Genomic DNA, 27584 nt, shown 5'->3' on the forward strand with positions numbered 1-27584 from the left:
AAGGTTCCAGCCTCCACATTTCCATCCAAGGATATTGATGGAGTAAGCCAACAAGGTTGCAAGTCTCCAAAATAATCTCAAAGCTCATTGGAATTGGTAACATCCCAGTGGATTATATAACCCCTCTATTTAACAAAAAAACAAGGGATGAATCTTCAAATTGCAGATCTGTGAGCCTTACCTTGAATTCAGGAAGTGTGCTTGAGATTTTGATGAGGGACAGTATAAAGGATGATTTGAAGGGGCAGGATCTGATTAGAGATCAGCAGGCATCACATGGATGAAGTAGTAGATACTATCTAGCTAGATTTAACAGGAAGACATTTGACATGTAGCAGACCAATTCACAAGCTCCATACCCATAGGATAGACAGCAAAAGTATTTTAAGGTGGATTGGTATGTGGCTAAGGAGGTAGACAGCAAAGGTTGGTAAGTGAGTCATACAATTGCTTGACTGTGGAGTCCTATAGGGGAAGGTGGCGATGCTGGGACTGCGGTTTATAAATTATTTTTTTTTTATAAATGGCTTACAGGATGGAATTTTGTCCAGGGTTTCTTAGACTAAGGTGTATGGAGAATTGTGTTCATTTCTGGTTTCCTTACTCTAGGAAAGATGTAGAATTTGATACCATAATAGGCCAGTAGATAATCTTCAACCACAAACCTTGCTAACCCACCAAAACCCAACACTAACCCCTAAAACCAACTGTGCTAGGTGACCTGGAGTTTTGTCCCAAGCCATCGTTCACAATACATCCAAGAATGGGGAAGCCAGTGCCTTTTCCAACCATACTGTGGGAAACACAACATAAGAATTAGGAACAGGAGTAGGCCATCTAGCCCCTCGAGCCTGCTCCACCACTCAACAAGATCATGGCTGATCTGGCCGTGGACTCAGCTCCACTTACCCGCCCGCAGACGATGGCTTGTTGCCGGGTCCCGAGCGCTGGCCCGAGTGGTCCAGCTCGCTGCAGAGTTTCTCTGCCGGGGACCAGCAAGAGGACCAAGAGTTCCTGCAGCGCGGCTCCCCCGGCACAACCAAGACAGTTCTCGGAGGACCATCTCATTATCTTCTGCTTCAAGTAACAAAATTCTGGAAGCCCAGAAAGACTAGTATGATTATGTAATTCGAAGCCCAACATAAAAAAAAATGATCCAAGAATAATTGAGCCCTGATATAGGTCAGACAATAACTGAACAGCAATCAGTGGGAGCAGAAATGGTCTTCCAAAACCAGGATTATAAAGGGAGGAAAAAAAAGCAGGCAATCTCCTAGTACAGTATATACCCGTGTTGCTATTAGGAAAGCAGGGGTAAACAAATCTTTAAATGAAGGTCACAAGGAATTTTTAAATTTGAGCCTCAGTGCATCGTATCTTCAATCTCAACAACCGGTTTCCAGTGAGTGATTACAAGAACACAAGAAATAGGAGCACAAGTAGGCCATTTGACCCCTCGAACCTGCTCTGCCATTTAATATCATGGCTGATCTGATCATGAACTCAGTTCCACTTCCCTGCCCTTTATTCCCTTAAAATCGCTCAAAAATCTGTATCTCCACCTTAAATGTATTCAATGACCCAGCCTCCACAGCTCTGGGGCAGAGAATTCCACAGATTTACAATCCTCAGAAGAAATTCCTCCTCATCTCCGTTTTAAATGGGCGGACTCTTATTCTGAGACTATGCCCCCTAGTTTACATTTCCTCTACGAGTGGAAATATCCTCTGCATCCAATTTGTCGAGCCCTCTCATTCTAAGAACATAATAGGAGCAGGAGTAGGCCATATGGCCCCTCGAGCCTGCTCCGCCATTTAATAAGATCATGGTTGATCTGATCATGGACTCAGCTCCACTTCCCTGCCCACTCCCCATAACCCCTTATTTAAGAAACTGTATTTCTGTCTTAAATTTATTTCAATGTCCCAGCTTCCATAGCTGAGGCAGCAAATTCCAGATTAACAACCCTCAGAAGAAATTTCTCCTCATCTCTATTTTAAATGGGCAGCCCCTTATTCTAAGATCATGCCCTCTAGTTTTAGTCTCCCCCATCAGTGGAAACATCCACCTTGTCAAGCCCCCTCAATCCTATACATTTCGATAAGATCACCTCTCATTCTAATGAATTCCAATGAGTATAGGCCCAACCTACTCAACCTTTCCTCATAAGTCAACCCCCTCATCTCCGGAATCAACCTAGTGAACCTTCGCTGAACAGCCTCCAATGCAAGTATATTCTTCCTTAAATACAGAGACCAAAACTGCACGCAGTACTCCAGGTGGGGCCAGGATCGGGAAGGCCTGAAAGGGTGGTGAAGGCAGACTCAATCATGGGTTTCAAAAGGGAATTGGTTAAGTACTTGAAGGAAAATAATTTGCAGGGCTGTGGGAAAAGGGCAGGGGAATGAGACTTGCTGAAGTGCTGTTGGAGCGCTAGCACGGGCTCCTTCTGTGCTGTAACCATTCTATGATTCTCTCCTGTACCAAAACTGTACAGCGATTTCACATTGTCTACGTATTTATTAAGAACCACAAATTAAGCCAACATTTTGAAAAGCTGCTTAAATCTATTTGCCACATTTTAACGGCAAGTTTGTGTATTCATGCATATCTGTCATTTAATGTTTTCAATACTTTTCATACACAAACCTTACTGGTAATAAATATTTGGTGCTTGACGCTTCTAGTTTCACTTGCGTAGTCTCCAAGTGCAGCCGAGTTCTTAGTTCTGACCCCATGTACAAAGGCATACACAAAGCATTGTCATTTTGGGTAATAAGTAACTCGGAAAGAGCACTGAAGCACACAGCAATGGGTTCAAAAGAAAATTAGATGCATTTCTGCACAGAAGGGATTGAGGGATATGGTGAAAAAGAATTGTGCTCATTTACGAGATAGTGAGCCCATTTTTCCAAAAAAGGCTAGGCTTGTTGGGACTAATAGAATTCTTATCCCTAAAAATTCTGCGCTGTTTCACTTGCTCAGAAAAACTGATTAATCTTGCTCTACAAGTTTCCCCATCTTCAATGCAACAAATGAAAAGTGCGCATCATTTACATATGCCTCCAGAGCCTTGCCCTACCTTATTTCTGCATCTTCCTCGAACCCTGCATGTCAACACATGTCCCAATTCTGGCCTCCCTCTATTTCATCATCAGGACAGAGTATTCAGATATTGAAGCATTACTCTCCGAAATCCCTCCACTTTGCTATCCCCCTCATCTTCAAAAGTCTCCTTAAATTATACTTTTACCAACACCACCTTTAATACTTTTCTTATCGCGGAGTGTCATTTCCTGCCTCCATGAAACAGCTTGGAGATGTTTATTACATTAAAAGCACAATAGGAATGGAGTCATTAAAACAAGCTGCTCCAGTTATTCTTCGTCAACCAGAAACTCCAGAATCCAAGCAACACACTTCAAGCTATAGATTTCTCTCCTCTAGTCGCAGCCAGAGAATTTAATTTATTATGGGATGTGGCAAGGCCAGCATTTATTATCCATCCCTAATTGCCCTAGAGAAGGTGGTGGTGAGCTGCTGCAGTCAGTGTGGTGAAGGTACTCCCATAGTGCTGTTAGGGAGGGAATTCAAATCAAAACTAGAGGCCTTAAATATAAGTAAGTCACTAATAAATCCAATAGGGAAATTCAGGAGAAACTTTGGGAGGTGCTGTCAAAGAAGCCTTGGCAAGTTGCTGCAGTGCATCTTGTAGATGGGACACTGTAGCCAGTGTGCCAGTGGTGGAGAGAGTGAATGTTTAAGGTGGTAGATGGGGTGCCAATAAACCAGGCTGCTTTGCCGTGGATGGTGTCGAGCTCTAGTATTGTTGGAGCTCCACTCATCCAGGAAAGTGGAGTGTTTGCGATCATACTCCTGACTTGTGCCTTGTAGATGGTGGAAAGTCTTTGGGGAGTCACTCACGGGAGAATACCCAGCTTCCGGCTTGCTCTTGTAGCCACAGTATTTATGTGGTTAGTCTAGTTAAGTTTCTGATCAATGGTGACCCCCAGGATGTTGATGAGGGATTAGAAAATGGTAATCACCTGCAATGGCTACTCTTCATGCCCAGTTACCTTTGAAATCATCCAAGGATCTATCCTTGGTCCCCTCTTATTTCTCATCTATATGCTGGCACTCGCTGACATTATGCACAAACAGTCAGGTTCCATATGTACACTGACGAAACTCAGCTTTACCTCACCAACACCCCTCCACTGCCTCGTCAGACGAGCGAAAATTTCCAATTAAAAACATTGGGAAAACCGCACCACTATTTTTGGCTGTTCCCTAGCTACCGATTCCATTACCATCTCTGGCAGCTGTCATAGGCTAAACTAGACTGTTCGCAACCTTGGCGTCCTATTTGATCCCAAGCTGACCTTTCAACCGTATATCCTCCCCACCAACAAGATAGCCACCTGTCTCTACTCCTGCCATAGCCCATCATCCATGCTATTGTTACCTTCAGAGTAGACTATTCCAACGCTCCCCCTAGCCAGCCTCCCATCTTCCACCCGCCATCAACATCCAAAATTCTGAAACACATACTAGCACACCGTCCCATTCACTTATCACCCGTGCTCGCTGACTGGCTCCCAGACCACCATCGCTTCTATGCCTCACCCTTCCCTCTCAAATCTCCTCCAGTCTTATAACTCTATAAAGAACTCTGCACTCCTCCAATTCTGGACTCTTGTGCACTTCCTTCGCCCCACTATTGGCAGCCGTGCCTTTAGCGATCTAGGTCCCACGGTCCGGAATTTCCTCTCAACCTTCCCACCTCTCACTTCAAGATGCTCCTTAAAATCCTACCTCTGGCCAAGCTTTTAGTCAGCTGTCCTAATGTCTCCGTTTGCTTGGAGAAGTTTTGTCTGTTTATGCTCCTGTGTAGCACCTTGGAACGTCTTGCTATATTGAAAGTGCTATATTAAATGTAAGTTGTTGCTGGTATCCACCTCAAACCATGTTCCTTCAATGTAGAACTTCAAATACAAATATTGAGATATGATTTAGTAGTGACATGTGATATTTTTATAACCTATCACAATGAGCATTATTTTGCCCACAGTAGCATGCCTTATTTTTTAAAAAATTGTGAATTTTCTGCAACATTTTAACAACTAATTAAGTCTTGAAATTCTGCCTTTAAGGCAATGGAAACTGGAGTGCCTGCATCAGCTGCACCTACAATTGATACAGTACAACTGGGTGTAAACAGCTGATTCTCCAGCTGAGCCTGACTGGCACTTAAGTCTGTTTCAAGGAAATCAATCAATAACAGTTTTTTTTAAATTCACTAGTCATGCTAGCTTCTGCCAGCACAAAAGCATATTACAAGCATAATCATAGCTGTTCCAACAGGCACATCAGCAGAGACAAAAATGTACTCTGTCCAAGACAGAATCATATGTTAGCTGATTTTCAGTGCTCAAGTTCACGTTACCACCATCTTAAAAAAAAAAAGAGGCCATTTAACAGCCAAATGTGTTGACAATGGTTTTAAATATCACTCGCTCTACCCGAATTATTGGCACAACCCGTGATCTTCAACATACCTTGCCATTAACAGTCTACAGGGTCACCTTTGACCAGAAGCTGAATTCAACTAGCCATATCAACTTCCTGGTTATAACAGGACAGAGGCTGGGTAACTCTGCATCAAGTGGCTCACCTTCTGGCCCCTCAAAAGGCACTCCATCAATGAGACTCAAGTCACATTAGATAGAATACTCACCAGTTGCTTGGACAAATGCATCCACAACATTAAGCAGCTCCACACTATCCAAGACAAAACAATCTGCTTGATTAGTGCCCCTTAACAAATATCCATCCTCTCCACTAGTGTACTGTGGCTGCAATATGTACAGAATGGACTGTAGCAACTCACCAAGCTTAGTTTGAGCACCTTCCAGCCTCATGAACTATACCATTCAGACAGACAAGAGCAGCAATGCCATGGGATCATCTCCAGTTAAACACCATCTGACTTGGATGTATACTGCTGTTCCTTCATTGGCAAAATCCTGGAATTACCTATATATCATAAGGTCTGCAGCAATTCAAGATGGCAGCCTACTATCACCTTCAGAGCAACTTGGGGTAATAAATGCAGCCTTGCTCACATGGGAAAAAAATTTTTAAAAACTGGGTATCTTTGGCTAGGCTGTACTGTGGTATTCAAGTTTTTTGTCCTCCCAGTCGCCATCAGGGCCAACTTTTAGACATTAGGGCTGGGGTGGAGATGGAAAAGAACTGGACAAATCAAACTTTAGAAAACTGATAACTACCACAAAACTTGAACTGCATTTTATCAGTTTAAATTCTATGTAGGCTAAAGCACTTTCTAGTGAGTACTAAGCAAGGTTGTGATCCTTCAGACTACAAAGATCTTCCTTTAAGCTCATCTCATAAAAAGGTACAAGCCATGCAAGCTAATTCCTGCAGTAACAACCATTTACTGGTTATGGTCAAAGGGACCGTCCCAATAAAAAGAGAGATAACATTGTGGACTTGGAACTATGCAACTTGACTAAGCAGAAGTAAATTGTCACTTATGAACTTAGAAGGGTTTTCCTCCCTCAATGATATCATGAAGACACGGCACAGTATGGGCCCAAGTTTCCACATGATTTGCGCCTGATTTGGTCGGGTTGGGTCCAGTCGGGGGGGCGGGGAGCGGGAACAGGAGCGCGGGTCGGGCCGGGTCCAGGTCCAGTCGGGGAGCGGGAACAGGAGCGCGGGTCGGATTGGGTCCAGTCGGGGGGGGGGGGGTGTCGGGTCTGGTCCGGAGGCGATGGGGAGCGGGTGTCGGGTCTGGTCCAGAGGCAGGGGTTGGGGGGGGGGGGGGGGGGTGGGGAGCGAGTGTTGGGTCTGGTCCGGGGGGGGGGGGAAGCAGGAGCTGGCCGTGGGAGGAGCCTTATTCACACAACCCCAGTGAGGCCATTCAGCCAGGGCTAGGGGCTGCGTGCTTCAGGCCCCTCCCACACAGTTCGGCCCCTGGAACTACTGCACTTGTGTGTCCACTGTAGCGCGCATGTGCAGAGGTCCCGGCACTGTTTTCAGCGCAGGGACCTGGCTCCGCCCCCCCCACAGCTCGTGCTGGCTGCGCCGAGGGCCAGAGGACCTGCAAGTAGGTGGAGAATACCGAGGATTTTTTTTAGGCGCACTTTGTGGCGCGAAAAACGGGCGTCCAGGTCGGGACTGCGCCGTTTTAGGCGCGTGTGGAAACTTGGGCCCAAAGGTAGCATAGTGGTTCTGTTACTGGACTAGTAATCCAGGGGCCTGGACTAATGATCCAGAGAAACAAATTTAAATCCCATGGCAGCTGGGGAAATTTAAATTTAGTTAATTAAATAAATCTCCGTAATGGTGACCATGAAACTACTGGACTGTAATCTGGTTCACTTTTAGGGAATGAAACCTGCAGTCCTTACCAGGTCTGTGAGATTCCAGACCCACAGCAATGTGGTTGACTCTTAACGGCCCATTCTTAGCAAGCCACTCACCAAACTGCTGCGAAAAACTACAAGAATAAACCCAACGGACCATCTGGCATCAACCTAGGCACCAGACATGGCAAAGGCACACCCAGCCCAGTCAACCCTGCAAAGTCCTCCTCACTAACATCTGGGGACTTATGCCAAGGAGAGCAACAGCCACACAATCACACCTTTCAATGTTCCAGACTCCTCTGACATCCCTGGGTATGTCCTGTCCCAGCTGCAGGCCAGATTCACCAGAGGTGGCAGCACAGTGGTAGAGTCGGGTAGGGAGTGGTCCCGCGAGTCCTCAACATTAGACCCTGGATGACATGAAATCTCATGGCATCAGGCTAAACATGGGCAAGGAAACCTCCTACTGCCTTCCCTCAGCTGATGATTCAGTACTCCATGTTGAACACCACATGGAAGCACCACCAAGGGCACAGAATGTACTCTGAGGGGCTTCAATGTCCAACACCAAGAGTGGCTCAGTATAATCATTAATGACCAAGACCTGAAGGACATAGCTGCCAGTCTGGGCCTGAAGCAGGTGGGGGTGGGGGTGGGAGAACCAATACGAGGGGAAAAACCTACTTGACCTCATCCTTGCCAATCTACCTGTCGCAGATGCATCTATGTATGACAGCATTGGTAAGAGTGATCACTGCACAATCCTCAGAGAAAAAGTCTCGACTTTACACAGGACACCTTCCATCATGTGCGACACCACCCCCGTGCTAAATACGATAAGATTCAGAACAGATCTAGCAGCTCAAAACTGGGCATCCGAGGTGCTGTGGGCCATCAACAGCAGAATTGTATTCCACCACAATCTAACCTCATGGCCCGGTATATCCATCACTCTACCATTATCAAGCCAGGCAATCAACCCTGGTTCAGTGAGGAATGTAAAAGAGTGCACCAGAAGCACCTAAAAATGAGGTGCTTGGTTAAGCTACAACACAGGACTAAATGCATGCTAAACAGCTTAGGCAGCATACTACAGACAGAGCTTAGCAATCACGCAACCAACAGATCAGATCAAAGCTCTGCAGTACTGCCACAGTCGTGAATGGTGGTGAACAATTAAACTACCAAGGAGGCGGTTCCATTAACATCCCCATCCTCAATGATAATGGAGCCCAGCACACGAGAGCAAAAGACCAGGCTGAAACATTTGCAACCATCTTCAGCCAGGAATGCAGAGTGGAAGATCCATTTCAGCCATATCCTGAGGTCCTCACAATCACAGAAGCCAGTCTTCAACAAATTCAATTCACTCCACGTCGATAAAAAAGAAACGGCTGAGTACACTGGATACAGCAAAAGCTATGGGGCCTGACCACATCCTACTGTAGTGCTAAAGACTTGTGCGCCAGAACAAGCCACGCCTCTGACCAAACTGTTCCAAACAGGGAAAATTGCCCAGGTATGTCCCATCTGCAAAAGGCAGGACAAATCCAATCTGGCCAATTATTACCCCATCAGTCTACTATCGATTGTTAGCAGTGATGGAAGGGGTCATCGACATTTCCTCCAAGTGGCACTTACTCACCAATAACCTGCTCACCGATGCTCAGTTTGGGTTCTGCCAGGACCACTGCTTCAGACCTCATTACAACCTTGGTCCAAACATGGACGAGTTGAATTCGAGGTGAGATGAGTGTGACTGCTCTCGACATCAAGGTAGCATTCGACCGAGTGTGGCATCAAGGAGCCCTAGTAAAATTGAAGTCAATGGGAATTAGGGGAAGAATCTCCACTGGCTGGAGTCATACCTAGCACAAAGGAAGATGGTTGTGGTCAATGGAAACCAATCATCTCAGCCCCAGGACATTGCTGCAGGAGTTACTCATGGCGGTATCCTTGGCCCAACCATCTTCAGCTGCTTCATCAATGACCTTCTCTCCACAAGTGGGGATGTTTGCCGATGATTGCAGTGTTCATGCTATTAGCAACTTCAGATAATGAAGCAGTCCATGCCCACATGCATCAAGACCTGGCGAACATTCAGGCTTGGGCTGATAAGTGACAAGTAACATTCGTGCCACGCAAGTGCCAGGAAATGATCTCCAACGAGAGTTTAACTACCTCCCCTTGACATTCAACGCCATTACCATCGCCGAATTCCTCCACCAGTGACCAGAAACTTAATTGGAACAGCCACAAAAACTGTGGCTACAAGAATTGGTCAGAGGCTGGGTATTTTGTGGCGAGTCTCACCTCCTAACTCCCCAAAGCCTTTGCACCATCTTCAAAGCACAAATCAGGAGTGTGATGGAATACCCTCCGCTTGCTTGAATGAGTGCAGCTCCAATACAAGAAGCTTGACACCATCTGCGACAATGCAGCCTGCTTGATTGACATCCCATCCACCACTTTAAACATTCACTCCCTCCACCACCAGTACACCGTTGCTACAGTGCACATCATCTACAAGATACACTGCAGCAACTTACCAAGCCTTCAACAGCACCTTCCAAAAATGCAACCTCAGGACAAAGGCAATCATAGGCAATCCCTCAAAAATCTCACTCTAAAAGTGAGTTCTCAGGTGACTGTACAGTCCAATGTGGGAATTACAGTCTCTAACAGGTGGGGCAGACAGTGGTTGAAGGAAAGGGTGTGTAGGGAGTCTAGTTTGCCACATGCTCCTTCTGCTGTCTGCGCTTGATTTCTGCATGCTCTCGGTGACATGACTAGAGGTGCTCAGCACTTTCCTAGATGCTCTTCCTCCATTTTGGGTCAGGGATTCCCAGGTGCTGGTGGGGATGTTGCACTTTATCAAGGAGGCTTTGAGGTCGTCCCTGAAATATTTCCTCTGCCCACCTGGGGCTCGCTTGCCGTGTAGGAGTTCAGAGTAGAGCGCTTGCTTAGGAAGTTGTGTGTCAGGCTTGCGGATGACGTGGCCCGCCCAACGGAGCTAGTTGAGTGTGGTCAGTGCTTCGACGCTGGGGATGTTGACAATAGGTACATGGGATAATCAGCATCTAAGTTCCCCTCCAAGTTACACAGCATCCTGACTTGGAAATATATCGTTGTTCCTTCATCGTTGCTGGGTGAAAATCCTGGAACTCCCTACCCATCTGCACTGAGCAAGTACCTTCATGGACTGCAATGGTGGCTCACCACCTTCTCAACAGCAATTATGGATGGGCAGCCCTGTTTGACCCTGGTCCGGACATGGATTGGGTCTGTAATGGATCCGTTGGTAAGGATCACGGCTTGCATGTCATTGTGAAGCAGGCGAAGGATGTTGACAAACTTTTAGGGGCATCCAAAACAGAGGAGGACGCTCCGTAGACCCTCACGGTTGACAGTGTCAAAGGCCTTTGTAAGATCGAAAAGGCCATGTATAAGGGTTGGCGCGGCTCCCTGCATTTTTCCTACAACTGGCGCGCTGCAAAGATCATGTCTGTTGTGCCCCGTAGGGGACGAAATCCACAATGTAATTCCGGGATCCAATCCACATCTGGACCGGGGTCACCATGCTCCACCTCACAATCAATAAGCTCCCCACTGGAGTGGAATTAAACTACAGAATCAGTGGGAAGCTGTTTAACCTATGCCACCTCCAGGCCAGGTCCAAGATCACCTCAACCAGTCATTGAGCTGCAGTATGCAGACAATGTCTGCATCTGTGCACATTGAGGCTGAACTCCAGGATATAGTCAATGTATTCACTGAGGCATATGAAAGCATGGGCCTTACGCTTAACATCCGTAAGACAAAGGTCCTTCACCACCCTGTCATCGCCGCACAGCACTGTCCTCCAATCATCAAGATCCACGGCACGGCCCTGGACAAGTGGACCTTTCCCATATCTCGGGAGCCTCTTAAAGGCAGACATTGATGCGGAGATTCAGCATCACCTCCAGTGCGCCAGCGCAGCCTTCGGCCACCTGCGGGAAAAGTGTGTTCGAAGACCAGGCCCTCAAATCTACCACCAAACTCATGGTCTACAGGGCTGTAGTAATACCCGCCCTCCTGTATGGGTCTGAGGCATGGACAATGTACAGAAGGCACCTCAAGTCGCTGGAGATATATCACCAACGATGTCTCCGCAAGATCCTGCAAATCTCCTGGGAGGACAGGCGCACCAACATCAGCGTCCTCGACCAAGCTAACATCCACAGTATTGAAGCACTGACCACACTCGATCAGCTTCGCTGGGCAGGCCACATAGTTTGCAAGCCAGATACAAGACTCCCTAAGCAAATGCTTTATGCGGAGCTCCTTCATGGTAAACGAAGACAGCAGAAACGTTATAACGACACCCTCAAAGCCTCCCTGGTAAAGTGCGACATTACCACTGACACCTGGGAGACCCTGGCCGCAGTCCACCTGAGGTGGAGAAAGTCCATCAGGGAGGGGATTGAGCTCTTCAAGTCTCAACGTAAGGAGCAAGAGGCCAGGCAGCGGAAGGAACGCGTGGCAAACTAGCCCTACCCACCCCTTTCCACCTGTAACAGGATCTGTGGCTCTCGTATTGGACTGTTCAGCCATCAAAGAATTCACTTTGGGAGTGGAAGCAAGTCCTCCTCGGTTCAGAGGGACCGCCGATGATGATTATGAATGGCAATAAATGCTTGCCTTATGCCTTAACTCATCGCCATGGGTCAATGTGAACACTTGTTCTAAAATAATTTGTCAAATATAGGTTTTTTGAGAAGAGGAGACAGAAAAAAATATATATATCTTGTTCTAGCTAGCTCAATAAGAATATGCAAAACATTCACCAAGGAAGACAATGAAAATTTTACAACAATTCAGGAGAGCTACTAACCACTGTTCTACCACAGCACAACTACAGGAAACCAATTTGATAGCATTTAATTGCATCATTAGTTGTAGCATGGAAAACGTGTGCCTTACAAGTCCTATCACCAGTTTTCACCTATGGCACTACTTAGTCCTTCATGTGGTTGGCATCACGGAGACATGGCTCCAGGGTGAACAAGGCTGGGAACTCAACATCCAAGGTTATTCAACATTTAGGAAGGATAGACAGAAAGGAAAAGGAGGCGGGGTGGCGTTGCTGGTTAAAGAAGAAATTAATGCAACTGTAAGGAAAGACATTAGCTTGGATGATGTGGAATCGGTATGGGTGGAGCTACGGAATACCAAGGGGCAGAAAACGCTAGTGGGAGTTGTGTACAGACCAACAAACAGTAGTGATGTTGGGGTGGACATCAAACAGGAAATTAGGGGTGCATGCAATAAAGGTGCAGCAGTTATCATGGGTGACTTTAATATGCACATAGATTGGGCTAACCAAACTGGAAACAATACAGTGGAGGAGGATTTTCTGGAGTGCATAAGGAATGGTTTTCTAGACCAATATGTCGAGGAACCAACTAGGGGGGAGGCCATCTTAGACTGGGTGTTGTGTAATGAGAGAGGATTGATTAGCAATCTCGTTGTGCAAGGCCCTTTGGGGAAGAGTGACCATAATATGGTGGAATTCTACATTAGGATGGAGAAGGAAACAGTTAATTCAGAGACCATGGTCCAGAACTTAAAGAAGGGTAATTTTGAAGGTATGAGGCGTGAATTGGCTAGGATAGATTGGCAAATGATACTTAAGGGGTTGACAGTGGATGAGCAATGGCAGACATTGAGACACCGCATGGATGAACTACAATAATTGTACATTTCCTTCTGGTGTAAAAATAAAAAAGGGAAGGTGGCTCATCCGTGGCTATCAAGGGAAATCAGGGATAGTATTAAAGCCAAGGAAGTGGCATACAAATTGGCCAGAAACAGCAGTGAACCCAGGGAGTGGGAGAAATTTAGAACTCAGCAGAGGAGGACAAAGGGTTTGATTAGGGCAGGGAAAATGGAGTATGAGAAGAAGCTTGCAGGGAACATTAAAATAGACTGCAAAAGCTTCTATAGATATATAAAGAGAAAAAGGTGAGTAAAGACAAACGTAGGTCCCCTGCAGTCAGAATTAGGGGAAGTCATAACGGGGAAGAAAGAAATGGCAGACCAACTGAACAAGTACTTTGGTTCGGTATTCACTAAGGAGGACACAAACAACCTTCCAGATATAAAAGGGGTCAGAGGGTCTCGTAAGAAGGAGGAACTGAGGGAAATCCTTATTAGTCGGGAAATTGTGTTGGGGAAACTGATGGGATTGAAGGCCGATAAATCCCCAGGGCCTGATGGACTGCATCCCAGAGTACTTAAGGAGGTGGCCTTGGAAATAGCAGATGCATCGAGAGTCATTTTCCAACGTTCTATAGACTCTGGATCAGTTCCTATGGAATGGAGGGTAGCTAATGTAACCCCACTTTTTAAAAAAAAAGAGAGAGAAAACAGGAAATTATAGACCGGTCAGCCTTACATCAGTAATGGGGAAATTGATGGAATCAATTATTAAGGATGTCATAGCAGCACATTTGGAAAAAGGTGACATGATAGGTCCAAGTCAGCATGGATTTGTGAAAGGGAAATCATGCTGGACAAATCTTCTGGAATTCTTTTAAGGATGTTTCCAGTAGAGTGGACAAGGGAGAACAAGTTGATGTGGTCTATTTGGACTTTCAGAAGGCTTTCGACAAGGTTCCACACAAGAGATTAATGTGCAAAGTTAAAGCTCATGGGATTGTGGGGGGAGAGGTAGTGTGCTGACGTGGATTGAAAACTGGTTGGCAGACAGGAAGCAAAGAGTAGGAGTAAATGGGTACTTGTCAGAGTGGCAGGCAGTGACTAGTGGGGTACCACAAGGTTCTGTGCTGGGGCCCCAGCTGTTTACATTGTACATTAATGATTTAGACGAGGGAATTAAATGTAGTATCTCCAAATTTGCAGATGACACTAAGTTGGGTGGCAGTGTGAGCTGCGAGGAGGATACTATGAGGCTGCATAGTGACTTGGATAAGTTAGGTGAGTGGGCAAATGCATGGCAGATGAAGTATAATGTGGATAAATGTGAGGTTATCCACTTTGGTGGTAAAAACAGAGACAGACTATTATCTGAATGGTGACAGATTAGGAAAAGGGGAGGTGCAACGAGACCTGGGTGTCATGGTACATCAGTCATTGAAGGTTGGCATGCAGGTACAGCAGGTGGTTAAAAAAGCAAATGGCATGTTGGCCTTCATAGCGAGGGGATTTGAGTACAGGGGCAGGGAGGCGTTACTAGTTGTACAGGGCCTTGGTGAGGCCACACCTGGAGTATTGTGTACAGTTTTGGTCTCCTAACTTGAGGAAGGACGTTCTTGCTATTGAGGAAGTGCAGCGAAGATTCACCAGACTGATTCCCGGGATGGCGGGACTGACATATCAAGAAAGACTGGATCAACTGGGCTTATATTCACTAGAGTTCAGAAGAATGAGATACAGGAAGAATGTTCCCAATGTTGGGGAAGTCCAGAACCAGGGGTCACAGTCTAAGGATAAGGGGTAAGCCATTTAGGACAGAGATGAGGAGAAACTTCTTCACCCAGAGAGTGGTGAACCTGTGGAATTTTCTACCACAGGAAGTTGTTGAGGCCAAGTCACTAAATATATTTTAAAAGGCGTTAGATGTAGTCCTTACTACTAGGGGGATCAAGGGGTATGGCGAGAAAGCAGGAATGGGGTACTAAAGTTGCATGTTCAGCTATGAACTCATTGAATGGCGGTGCAGGCTTGAAGGGCCGAATGGCCTACTCCTGCATCTATTTTCTATGTTTCTATGTATCAACATTCTTAGGGCTCAAGTTTCGGACCCCCGCTAGAATGGCGCACATCAGAGAGATCCGCCTAATTTGTAGAACAGAAATTGCACCGAATACTTACCTCGCGATTCTGATATCTGTAGGCCTGTTTCCAGCTCGGCATGGTGCAGCAGGAAATGCTAGGGGCGGAGCTACAGCCCTGCACCAAAAACAGTGTCGGCAGCTGCGCGCGTGCGCAGTGGAAGCTGCGCGCATACGCAGTAGCTGCTGGCCCTCCCAGCGCGTCCTGTCTCCGGATGACGACCCTATCCCAGGCCGAAGGGACGTCGCCCCTATCCCGGACCGAGTGGCCTGACACCTCTTACCTTGTCGGCGACGGGGCTCGCCCGGCATCTCGCTGGGGGTGGGCCCCGCCCAAAGTCCTCGGCAGTGGCCATCATCTGCCGGGTGTGGGCCCCGCCCGAAGTGGCGCCATTACCAGTGGTGGGGCCCGCCCGATGTCCTGGGTGGCAGCGGAGCATGTCTGACCAGCATCTCCTGGGAGAGCCCCGTCCCAGCACGCTGTTGGAGGGCTCCCAGTGCTGTAGTAGGCGAGTAGAAACTTAATTTTTTATTGATTGTTGATTTATTTATTTATTTTTTGTTTGATTTTAATTGTTTGATTTTTAAATTTTTTTTTGGATTAATTTATTGATCTTTTATTATTGGCTCTTTATTTGTAAAAGTGAAGTGTTTAATGTTTGTAAACTCCCCCCCCAAGCTCCCCATCTCATTCCCTACGCCTGATTTCTAAGTGTAGGCAAAGTTTTTCTGAGTGTACAAAAATCTATACTTACTCCAGTCTAAGTTAGTTAGTTTGGAGTATGTTTTCGCTGCCTAAACTTGCAAAACAGGCGTAAATGGCTGGACACGCATCCTTTTGAAAAAAAAAACTGTTCTAAAATGAAACTATTCTAACTCACTAGAACTGGAGCAAACTAAATGCCGAGAATTGCAATTTCTAGATGCTCCATTCCAAACTAGTTACTCCAAAAAAGTTAGGAGCAACTCAGGCCGAAACTTGAGCCCAGTCTATCTGCTCTGAACTCCAATGGGCCTCCTCCTACAGTCATTGCTGAAGCTGACTTCCAGAAGCTAGTTTTCCTCTTACTGCCACACTTTCCCACCCCTCAACAAATGAAGCTCATATGTGGAGAAGCTGTTCTATCATTGCACTGGACAGCATACACAGAAAAGTTTTTCATTTTGATCAAAAAGCTGTCAATTCTCATTGATACGCCCACATCTGTGTTCTCCTGAACGCAGTCTTCCTGCTTCTGGGAAAGCTCTGAAATATCTCAGCCTACATGTAACTGTCTTGAAAATCAGAATTCATTGTCTCCCAACCTCAGTCAGTCATTCATTCCCGAGGCTGCAAAACTGTGGAACTCCTTACTTTGATCATTTTACCCAACAGTTATCAGGATTTTGAAAGCAAAACCTGTAATTTAAATCACTAATTCCTGATTCACCTCACCTTTTAAAGTTTGCTGGTATCCTTCACTACAGGACTGATCCTGGACTTCATTATTTAAAAATGAATGTGTGCACCACACCAGTCTACTGCATTCCCATACTTAGCAAATTGCTGCATTTTACCTTGATAATCTTTGGATCATGTAAAATTGGTTTGGAAAAAAAAAACACAATTTGATGCTTACAATAACTACGAGCGGTTTTTAAACTACGTCTCCCCATTCACAAGTCTCAGCAAGTTTATCTTTGGTGTTACAGTCAGCTGCATGAGATTCATGCATTAAGAGCGGTCAGGACTATCACAGTATAAAAGCATCTGACCAAAGGTTAAATCCAGCCCAAAAAAATAAAAAATAGTCAGGTCACCACTCACAGGGCCCAACATAGCCCAACCCCTTTTTTCGGCACACTGACCTGAAGCGTGCCGACTTTGCACGCTGGAAAGGGCGCCAGAAAAAAGGGGCCCCATCCTGGCCCCATCTTCGGAGTCCTGGCGTGACGTGGAGGCGGAGCAACAGGCCAGCGCACAAAGCACTGCCATGCTGGTACCTGCACGCATACTCAGAGCTGCGCGCATGCTCCTGCTCTCTCAGCGCATCCTGTGGGCTGTGAGCAGGATCCGTTGCTCGCAGCCCCTATCCCAGGCCGAAGGGACGCCCGATCTCACTGCACCCCATCCCTGGCCGAGTGGACTCCCGCACCGGCCGGCCCGCTGAGTTCCTGGGCAGGTAAGGACTTTGCTTTTATTTTTCATTTAGAGACGGAGACTTGGTGCCTTTCCCAGGCAGACTTTGAAGATAAGGTAGGATTTACTACTTTTTTTAAAATTGTATTTTAATGGTTTGAGCTTTTCCTTAATATTTGCTGCTTGGTTGTTGAGGTCCTCTCCAGTTCCCTCCCCTATCCCTACCCTAATGTCTGCTGAATGTACACTGCTTTTTCTTAACTGCCTGCAAGGTTTTTTGGAGTTGGATTTGGAGTACGTTTTTGCTGGCCAAAGTGGCATAAATGGCCAAAACTGTTAAGTGTCTGGGAATGCCCCCTTTTGAAAATAACAGACCTAAAAAAAAAAAAAATCGTACCTAACTGACTTACTCTGGAGCAAACTTTTGGGGGAAAATGGCATTTTCTAACTTACGCCAGAAAAAATAACTTACTCCAAAAAAAGTTGATGCAAGTCATGGCCAATGTTGAGCCCATAAAGCCTATTCTACCTGCTAACTTTTCATTGCCCTGCCTGAAATAAGTTAAAAATGACAATGCCCAATTTATATAGGGTACAATAGCCTAGTGGTTATATTTGACGAGCACCTCAGAAGTTCGAAACCCACCATGGTAAGTTTTGAAACTGAATTCAATATCAACCATGAAAGCTTCTGGATTGTATACAAAAAAACAACTGGCCTACATGTGACTCCAGTACTACACAATGTAGTTGACTTAATGGATTCAGGCCAACCAGGGATGGGCAATGTCAGAAACACCCACATCAAGAACAAAAAGTTAGCAAAGTTATTATATATTCAAGATTCGAAGTATTCAACTTTACAAAATTTCATTTAAAAAAAGTTTCTGAATAGAAAGTTACACTACTTTATTCCAAGAGTTAGAAGAAGGAGCGTTATAATTGTCCTGAATAATTGCATTTATTTTATATCCTGTAGCCCTTGGAGTATTTTTATACAATCTAAGCAAAGTTTGAAATGTCATAGGAATACCATTGTCAGACACCACATACTGGCTATTCTACAGGATATACACGAGAATTATTGGAGTGCATTTGTTTTGATGAAATCTTAGGTAGCCTACCCATGAACCCTAATGAACAGACTAGACAGAGCAACATCTTGCTGCAGCTTGAGCTAACAATGTGGGATTACATGACACCAAAGTGACAGTCAAACAGAAAGGATATAATATCAGATTAAACTGAGGTTCACATTTTGGAGTTAGATTCTACATCTCAGATACAAGACTTTGCAAATCACGTTTGACAGCTTAGTGATAAATTATCTGTACAAATGCTTACATCATGCATGTATATAGTGCACATTTGGCATTCAGTGACAAACTACTGACTGATTATGTAATGCCATCCCCCATTACCTCATCCATGCCACATTAACAACTTGTATTTATATAGCACCTTTTAACAGTAAAGCATCCCACAGGAGCTTTAACAAACAAAATTTGACACCAATCCACATAAGGAGAAGGGCAGATGACCAATGCTTGGTTAAAGAGGTACATTTTAAGGTATATCTTAAATTAGGAAAGAGAAGTAGCAAAACAAAGTTTTAGGGAGGGAGTTCCAGAGCTTAGGGCCTTGACAGCTGAAAGCAAACACCAATGGTGGTGTGATTAAAATTGGGTTGCTCAAAAGGCCAGAATCGGAGGAACACAGATATCAGAGGGTTATAAGGCTAGAAGAGATTACAAAGATAGGGAGGAGGGAGGGCAAGGCCATGGAAGGATTTGATAAGAATGAGAATTTTAAAATCCAGGCATTGCTTAACGAGTAGCTAATGTAGGTCCAGCGAGCACAGGAGTGATGGGTGAACGGAACTTGGTGCGTGTTAAGGCAAGGGTAGCAGAGTTTTGGAGGACCTCATGTTTAGCGTAGAATGTGGGAGGCCGGCCAAGTGTGCGTTTTCAAGTCTAGAGGTAACAAAGGCATAGATGAGGCATGATGTCATATCACTTAATACAACATCTACAGTTTTTAAAAAATTGAGACAAGATCAAATGTTTGTCTCAAGATGTTAGTGAACGGACCCTTCACCTCTCTAGCCAGAGCTTGAAACCAGTCCAGAATGATGGAATAAAAGTCTCCTCCCCCCCCCCCGCCGCTTCTATATGTACTACGTAATTCAATTTCAAACCCAATACTTGCTCTAGTACGCTATAGCAAAAAACAGCCCAAAATTCAACAAATTAGCAATCTCACTCAGATGTCAAGACCGAATAATGTAAGAAATGGAAACGTTTACATTGGTGGAATAGGAAGTACTGTCCTGAAACTCAGGGTAGAATAGAGATGTACCATATTCTATATTTTGGCCTGTACCACTTTAGCAGAGTCTTTGAAGCCATTATTCTGTACCTGAATTGAAAAGGGATTCATTTTCAGACATCCCTCATTATGGCAAGAAAAAAAAATGAAACTGGGTTTTGAAAACAATGTAATCTTAGGATTCTGTTGATTCATAACCCACTCTGGTTTCACATTCATGGCTATGAAATCATTTTAAAATGAAAATATTATTTAACTGCTATTTCCAATGTACATGTATTCCATTTTCCAATTAAGTGCCACTGCATGGCAGAATACTTTCAGTTCCTGATGTCTTCGCTGGTTAAGGGAAGAGTCAGAAAAAGATGATGTCTTCCAAATTGCTCTCCAGCAACCCCAGTTAAACCAGGCTCAGCTGTTACATACCCATGGTCAATAGTCTAGTGATTCTTACCGTCCTGCCTCACAAATGAAGTTACTTGGCAGTGTACTCCAGGGTCCATGTGACCCAAGAAATGTACCCCAACATAGATCTTCAGGATAGGGGCAGGAATTATGGATTTAAAAAATCTGATGGGAGCTATTGACAGGTTAACCCAGCAACGTTCCCGTACTATTTGACTCGCTAAAGTCTCAAGTTTGGCATGTCACTTTTCATTGAAATCATGTCGATCCACTTAAGGCCATGTGTAACTGCTGATTCTCTCTTTAAACCTAGACAATTTTAGGGCAAATTTTTGTGGTCCTCCAAGCAGAGGAAATAAAATTTGCAAATCTTGTCAACACTAACAATCATCCTCCAAGCTCCCTTTACTTTGCCCCAGCAGCAATGTATTCACTATTTCCACACTAACCACCCCGTTGACCTCTTACAATTAAATCACAAATCGGGGCAACTGTGCACAGTGTGCACTCAGCCACCAGGAACTGAGCCAAGATTGCCCAAATTTATTTCATAGTCAGGAAACTTCTAATCATTTGTCTGGACTGGAATTGAACCCAGGCAAAGGCTAATATAAAACATGAACATTTTAGAATGTTTATAGTCCACTCAAATTCAATATTGTTTAATTCAAATTATTTGTTCATTCAGCTCTGAATTCCCACTGTTATTCTTGTTACTTAATTCAAACTACTGGCTAATCTTTTTTGTGCAAAAAGAAACAGAATCATCAGGATTAGACTGTGTTTTGGAATGTGCTAGTCACTAGACCAAGGAACAGAGACCTGCAGCGACATCTGATGATGCTCAGTAGTCAAGCTCTGGAGGAGAGAGTTCACGGCATTCGTCCAGCTACAAACAGACTAGAATGGTGTGTTCAGCTCATATTGCAATGCATTATTAGCACAATTTTACAGGAAAACAAGTTGATTTTTTAAATTTTGTTTTTAAGTATCTCACTGATGCATTTTACACTCAATATGGGTTTAATAAATAAAAGAATTTCCAAAAATAAATATTGTTGGGGGAGGGGGAAAAGAAGGGAATCCTATGACTCGACATATATATGGCCCAGCTTTTTGCAGTGTTAAAGATGACAGAACGTCAGCGTTCACCGTCATTACTCCTCTGAAAGTGACTGCAACTTCTGAATAAACGTGGAAATCCAGAAGTTGCTTCGCCACAGATTGCACTGTGGAACTCCCCAGAGCCAGCAACCAATGTAAAATCACAGTTCCTGACAAAAACTTCTATTACACTGGAATAGCATTGTTAACTACCCCCCTCCCCAAAAAGGTTAAGCTATGCTGAAAGAGGTAACTGAGTTTTTAAATGGCATATTGACTGCTGAACTGTTCTGGCCCTGAAAAACTAATTTGTGGAATTATAAATTTTTCCATTAAAAATGATTACAATTTTTAGAAATTGTAATGTTTGATATTTCAGCTTCTACTTTAATCCTATGTTTATGTCCCAATCTTTATTTCGCTCTCAAATTTTAAAAAGTAAATTAGAATCTGTGCATTTTACTTTGATTTGTTCTGTGAATTCTTCAATGTGATTGGCTGCACAAGCTGCTTGATGACATCATTGTTGCTGGATGTTGGAGATTTGCTTGCTTTGGCGCTAGATTCAAACCAAGGTCGACAATGCTGAAATTCACACCAGAGATCACTAGATCTTTGTGGGCAGCATTCTTCAAGGTCAGCAGAGAGCACCATCACTTCTGCACTGACCACAAATTTGAGCCGTAGCCTACTGCAGATAATGAGGAATTTACACAAATCCAGCTGTGCTGAGGATTGGAAATATTGCAAACTTCGCCAAAGGGTTCACACCAATTCCTGGTCAGCAGCACAACCATAACCTTCTCCAAAGCACCTACCAGTGCTGTTCATAATCTGTCTATCCATCACTACCACTGCCCCCACCCAACTTGAGGCAAAGACTTGACATTGTTGTACACCTCTCCTGGCAACAGATGAGCTTGGTAACAGATTATGAGAGGACAGGTGAAAAACCTAGGATGCACCACTTCACAATAATGTTACGTGCATCAATGCACTACTCCACTAAATCACCTAGTTATCAGTTGATCCCAATTGTTGCTCATGGAAAAAGTAAAAAAAAAAAAGAAAATATGACAGCCACACGAAAAGTACTGCATTTATTTAGCACTCGTCGTAAATGTCCCATGATTCAGAAGGCCTGAACGGGCACCGAGCAGTAATTGGAGAGTTAGAGGGTTAGTGAAGGAATGGTTTTGTAGAGGTTACTGAAGGTGAGGCAAGGCAGCAAGTTTAAGGAGTTCCAGATTGTGGGGTCCAGATGTCTGAAGGCTTTACTACCAATGGTGAAAAGTGGAGCAAAATGGAAAGAAAACCAGAGTCAGAAAAGCAAAAGTAGGGTGAAGCTGTGAAGGGATTTGTAAATGAGGACTAAATACAATGCATTGGGAAATGGGGACCCGAAGGTGGTCAGCAACAGCAATCAAAGGTAAGCAGGATGCAATGTAGATTTTTGGACAAACTAGAGTTTATGCAGGCTGCAGTGCAGGATGCCAGTGGTGCATAGGTGACATTTTGCATGTATTTTGTTTCAATTTCAAATTTGTTGCACTTGCAGCTCGTTTTTCCCCTTCCCCTTTTATTTTCTCATGCTTGAATTTAAATGAATCTCTCCTGTATCTTTTGACTATTTACACAATCTTTTGTCCTTTTATCACTACATTATCTTGATTATTTTTTCCATTTAGCAGTTTACAGGACAATAAAAACCTCTGATCGGCATCGGATGATCATCTCTTCCCCACCCACCCCATCTCTAATTTGCCAACCTTATTAAATTGCATGTCCAGTTCTGATGGACTACACACCCAAAACAACTATCTTGTCTCTTTACAGATGCTAAATAACAGACTGTATTTCCAGTGTTTTTTGTTTTTATTTGGAGAAGTAGAGCCTGGAGGTGACATATATACATATATTTCAGCAGCAGGAATAAGACCATAGGGACAAGCAAGGTTCTGGAGGTGGAAAAATAGGCAGTCTTAGTGGTGAGTAGGATATGGGATTTGAAACTTAGCTCAAAGTCACAACAGGGCAGAGAGATTACACATTAACAGGTTCAGCATGAGTGAGCAGCCGAGGATGGGAACAGAGCCAGCAGCTAGAGAGGGGAGTTTTTGGCAGGACCCATTGTTGCCAATATTTAGTTAGAGCAAGTTCCAACTCATCCATGAAGATATTGAAGGAGTTGGGCAGCACAGTAATGGTCATGGAGTTGAGGCTGGTGGCAGAGAATAGTTGGGCGTCACCAGTCTACACATGGAAGCTGACTCTGTGCCCAAAGATGAGTTCACAGAGGAATCGCACATTGATGAGGAACAGGAAAGGGCTCAGAATGGAACATTGGGGCACTCAAACTATTGGGAGAGGAGAAACCACTGCAGGAAATGTCCTGGCTATGTTGAGACTGTGGAACTAAGTGAGGGTGGTGCCATGGAAGTGGATCACAGGGAAGAGTTGGAGATGTATTGATTAACCATGTTGAATGCAATGGAGGTCATGGAGGGATAACATGCCATGGTTTTGGGTCACAATAGGTACACGAAGTTATATGAATAGCAGTTTCAATTCATTAAACTTCTGTTGCCTAGGCCCTAAGCTCGAGAATTCCCTCCCGAAGCGCCTCCTTCCTCCTTTAAGTCACTCCTTAAAACCTATCCCTGACCAAGCTTTTGGTCATCTCCCCTAATTTCTCCTTATGTAGCTCGGTGTCAAATTGTGTGTCTTATAATACCCGAAGCTCTTTGAGACGTTTTACTACATTAAAGGCGTTATAAAAATACAAGTTGTTGTAGTAGCCAAATTTAAATTAGTGCAAGATAAATTTAAAAACAAATACTTGGAATGTTAACTACGTTGAAGGCTCAACACAAAGGCAAGTGATGAACCGCTTCACACGAATTAAATTAACTAACTAGGCAGGGTACTAGAGGTAGAAATATTAAGGATACTCAGGAGACACCAGGTGGTCATAATCGGAGTGTTGGGTACTAGAGATAGAGGCGCCAATCATTTTCCTTTTATCCTTGACGTTTCTTAATGTTTTATCAAAGCTAGAACCCCAATATTCTGACTGTCCTCAAATTCACAACCAAGTCTTGACATTTCTCCTGAGACCAGAGAAATCTACAGGCTCTTGTCTGGCAACTGGTGCAGAGCAAGATTAGCAATCACTTGGGATGAAGTCACCTCAAACCTCAAAAGGGACACTGCATTGCATGAGGGTTAAAATAGAAAATAAGTTTGGATAGAGAGGGGGAGGAGGAATACAAGGCACATGCAGAAAACCTCAACAGTGGACTGGCGAAAATTAAAAAATGAAAGCGTTATCTTCTTTTATATATAAACCATCTTAGCACGACAGCTCTTATTCCTCACCACAAATAAAATGTTGCCATTCAGCATTACTTTAGTTCCCTCAGTAAGACTAACGCTGTCTGCAGGCCGAGCTCAATTCCGGGGATCAACTCGCTCTCCCAAAGCACGGCATTCTTGCTGCATTACACATCGCATCCAGGCAGTCGCCTCTGAAGCCGCCAAGTTGTGCGGCATTTCAACTGACAATTAAAACTATTTTTCCACAAACCAACGATGCGGATGACTCGAGGGCAGATTCATTTCGTAGCTACCTCACGCTTGGCTTTAATCTGGGGTGTGGTCCCTATTGTAACTAGCGAGTGAACAACAAATCCGACCTCTGCAGATCGCTGACAAACAGGCAATAGCGCAATACAAAGAAAAAAAACGTTTAGAGCCTGAAGTTGAAAGCCTCCTCCAATCAGATATACGGCTATGAAACAATGCTTACAAATAAAGCAGCGCGTAAAGAAAATCTCACATCCAGGGTGCTGTTAAAATTATTAGGGCCGCTAAAATCCGCAGAAACCTTACTAGTTCGGGGTCAGAACATCTCGACGTCTTTCTTTACACAGCCAAGTTAAACACGCCCTCTCAACCCACCCAGTCTTCTGCGGGCTGCAATATTTCAAATCCCTCAGCATCACATTCGTGGGGGAAAAAAGAGCTTTGTTTTAAAGTATAGCGACAGGGACTAGAGTACTGGATGTCAAGTGGGCAGCCAGGGGGCTCGATATGCTGTACAGTTTTTTTAAAAGTCTGCAAGGGACATCATGGCACAGAAGTAGTCAGACAAACCTGTCTGATGCAACCAGCCAAATTCGAGTATCCATGTCAATAAACAGTGCAATAAATGTCATGCCATATTAAGATATGTACAAAGCACACTCAACCCAATCCACCCTGCAAAGTCTTCCTTTCTAACATCTGAGGATGTGCCAAAGTTGGGAGAGCCATCCCACAGACTAGTCAAGCAAAAACCTGACAGTTATACTCACAGAAACGTACCCAGTCAACGGCACACACACTATTACCATCCCTGGGTGTGTCCTGTATTACCAGCAGGACAGACCCACCAGAGGTGGCAGCAGAGTTATACAGTCAGGAGGGAGTGGCCCCAAGAGTCAAGATTGACTCCGGACCCCATGAAGTCCCATGCAGGAGCACAGGATGTACTGAGTGGGGGAGCTTCAAGGTCCATCACCAAGATTGACTCGGTAGTACCACCACTGACCAAGTCCTGGAGGACATACATGCCAGACTGGGCTTGTGACAGGGGGGGGGGGGGGGGAGAGAAAGAGAGAAAGAGAATCAACATGAGAAAAATCTACTTGACTACATCCTCATCAATCTACCAGTCACCAATCCAGCTGTCCATGACAGCATTGGTAGGAGTGACCACCGCACGGTCCTTGTGGAGACAAAGTCTCGTCTTCACACTGAGGACATACTCCAAGTTCATGGCACCGTGGCTGGCTCTGTTGCACAGGAGGGCAGGAAAAAGAGTGGGAGAGCGATAGTGATAGGGGATTCAATTGTTAGGGGAATAGATAGGCGTTTCTGCGGCCGCAACCGGGACTCCAGGATAGTATGTTGCCTCCCTGGTGCAAAGGTCAGGGATGTCTCGGAGCGGGTGCAGGGCATTCTAAAAAGGGAGGGAGAACAGCCAGTTGTAGTGGTGCACATTGGTACCAACGACATAGGTAAAAAAAAGGGATGAGGTCCTACGAAACGAATTTAAGGAGCTAGGAGCTAAATTAAAAAGTAGGACCTCAAAAGTAGTAATCTTGGGATTGCTACCAGTACCACGTGCTAGTCAGAGTAGGAATCGCAGGATAGCGCAGATGAATACGTGGCTTGAGCAGTGGTGCAGCAGGGAGGGAATTCAAATTCCTGGGGCATTGGAACCGGTTCTGGGGGAGGTGGGACCAGTACAAACCAGACGGTCTGCACCTGGGCAGGACCGGAACCAATGTCCTAGGGGGAGTGTTTGCTAGTGCTGTTGGGGAGGAGTTAAACTAATATGGCAGGGGAATGGGAACCAATGGAGGGAGACAGAGGGAAACAAAAAGGAGACAAAAGCAAAAAACAGAAAGGAGATGAGAAAAAGTGAAGGGTAGAGAAACCCAAGACAAAGAACAAAAAGGGCCACTGTACAACAAAATTATAAAAGGACAAAGGGTGTTAAAAAAACAAGCCTGAAGGCTGTGTGTCTTAATGCAAGGAATATCTGTAATAAGGTGGATGAATTAACTGTGCAAATAGATGTTAACAAATATATGATGTGATTGGGATTAAGGAGACGTGGCTCCAGGATGATCAGGGGTGGGAACTCAACATCCAGGGGTATTCAACATTCAGGAAGGATAGAATAAAAAGGAAAAGGAGGTGGGGTAGCATTGCTGGTTAAGGAGGAGATTAATACAATAGTTAGGAATGACATTAGCTTGAATGATGTGGAATCTATATGGGTAGAGCTGCAGAACACCAAAGGGCAAAAAACGTTAGTGGGAGTAGTGTACAGACCTCCAAACAGTAGTAGTGATGTTGGGGAGGGCACCAAACAAGAAATTATGGGTGCATGCAATAAGGGTGCAGCAGTTATCATGGGTGATTTTAAAAGGCACATAGATTGGGCTAACCAAACTGGAAGCAATACGGTGGAGGAGGATTTCCTGGAGTGCATAAGGGATGGTTTTCAAGACCAATATGTCGAGGAACCAACTAGGGGAGAGGCCATCTTAGACTGGATGTTGTGTAATGAGAGAGGATTAATTAGCAATCTTGTTGTGCGAGGCCCCTTGGGGAAGAGTGACCATAATATGGTGGAATTCTGCATTAGGATGGAGAATGAAACAGTTAATTCAGAGACCATGGTCCAGAACTTAAAGAAGGGTAACTTTGAAGGTCTGAGACGTGAATTGGCTGGGATGGATTGGCGAATGATACTTAAGGGGTTGACTGTGGATGGGCAATGGCAGACATTTAGAGACCGCATGGATGAACTACGACAATTGTACATTCCTGTCTCGCATAAAA

At 44.7% G+C, this 27584-nt stretch overlaps 1 protein-coding gene across 4 annotated transcripts in view; it reads right to left on the reverse strand.

Annotated features, from left to right (window-relative positions):
• The window catches only part of LOC139273396 (ras-related protein Ral-A), a 75078-nt gene that overhangs the window by 40776 nt on the left and 6718 nt on the right, over positions 1-27584 (reverse strand). The window contains exon 1 of one of the 4 annotated variants that reach the window (XM_070890292.1): positions 910-930. The exons of the other annotated variants lie outside the window; for them this stretch is intronic. The gene's annotated coding sequence lies outside the window, so the exon portion shown is untranslated. Of the gene's footprint in view, positions 1-909; positions 931-27584 lie in introns of those variants that run through there. 4 annotated transcript variants of the gene reach the window in all.

Source organism: Pristiophorus japonicus, chromosome 1 (assembly GCF_044704955.1).
Source record: "Pristiophorus japonicus isolate sPriJap1 chromosome 1, sPriJap1.hap1, whole genome shotgun sequence".
Taxonomy (NCBI): domain Eukaryota; kingdom Metazoa; phylum Chordata; class Chondrichthyes; family Pristiophoridae; genus Pristiophorus; species Pristiophorus japonicus.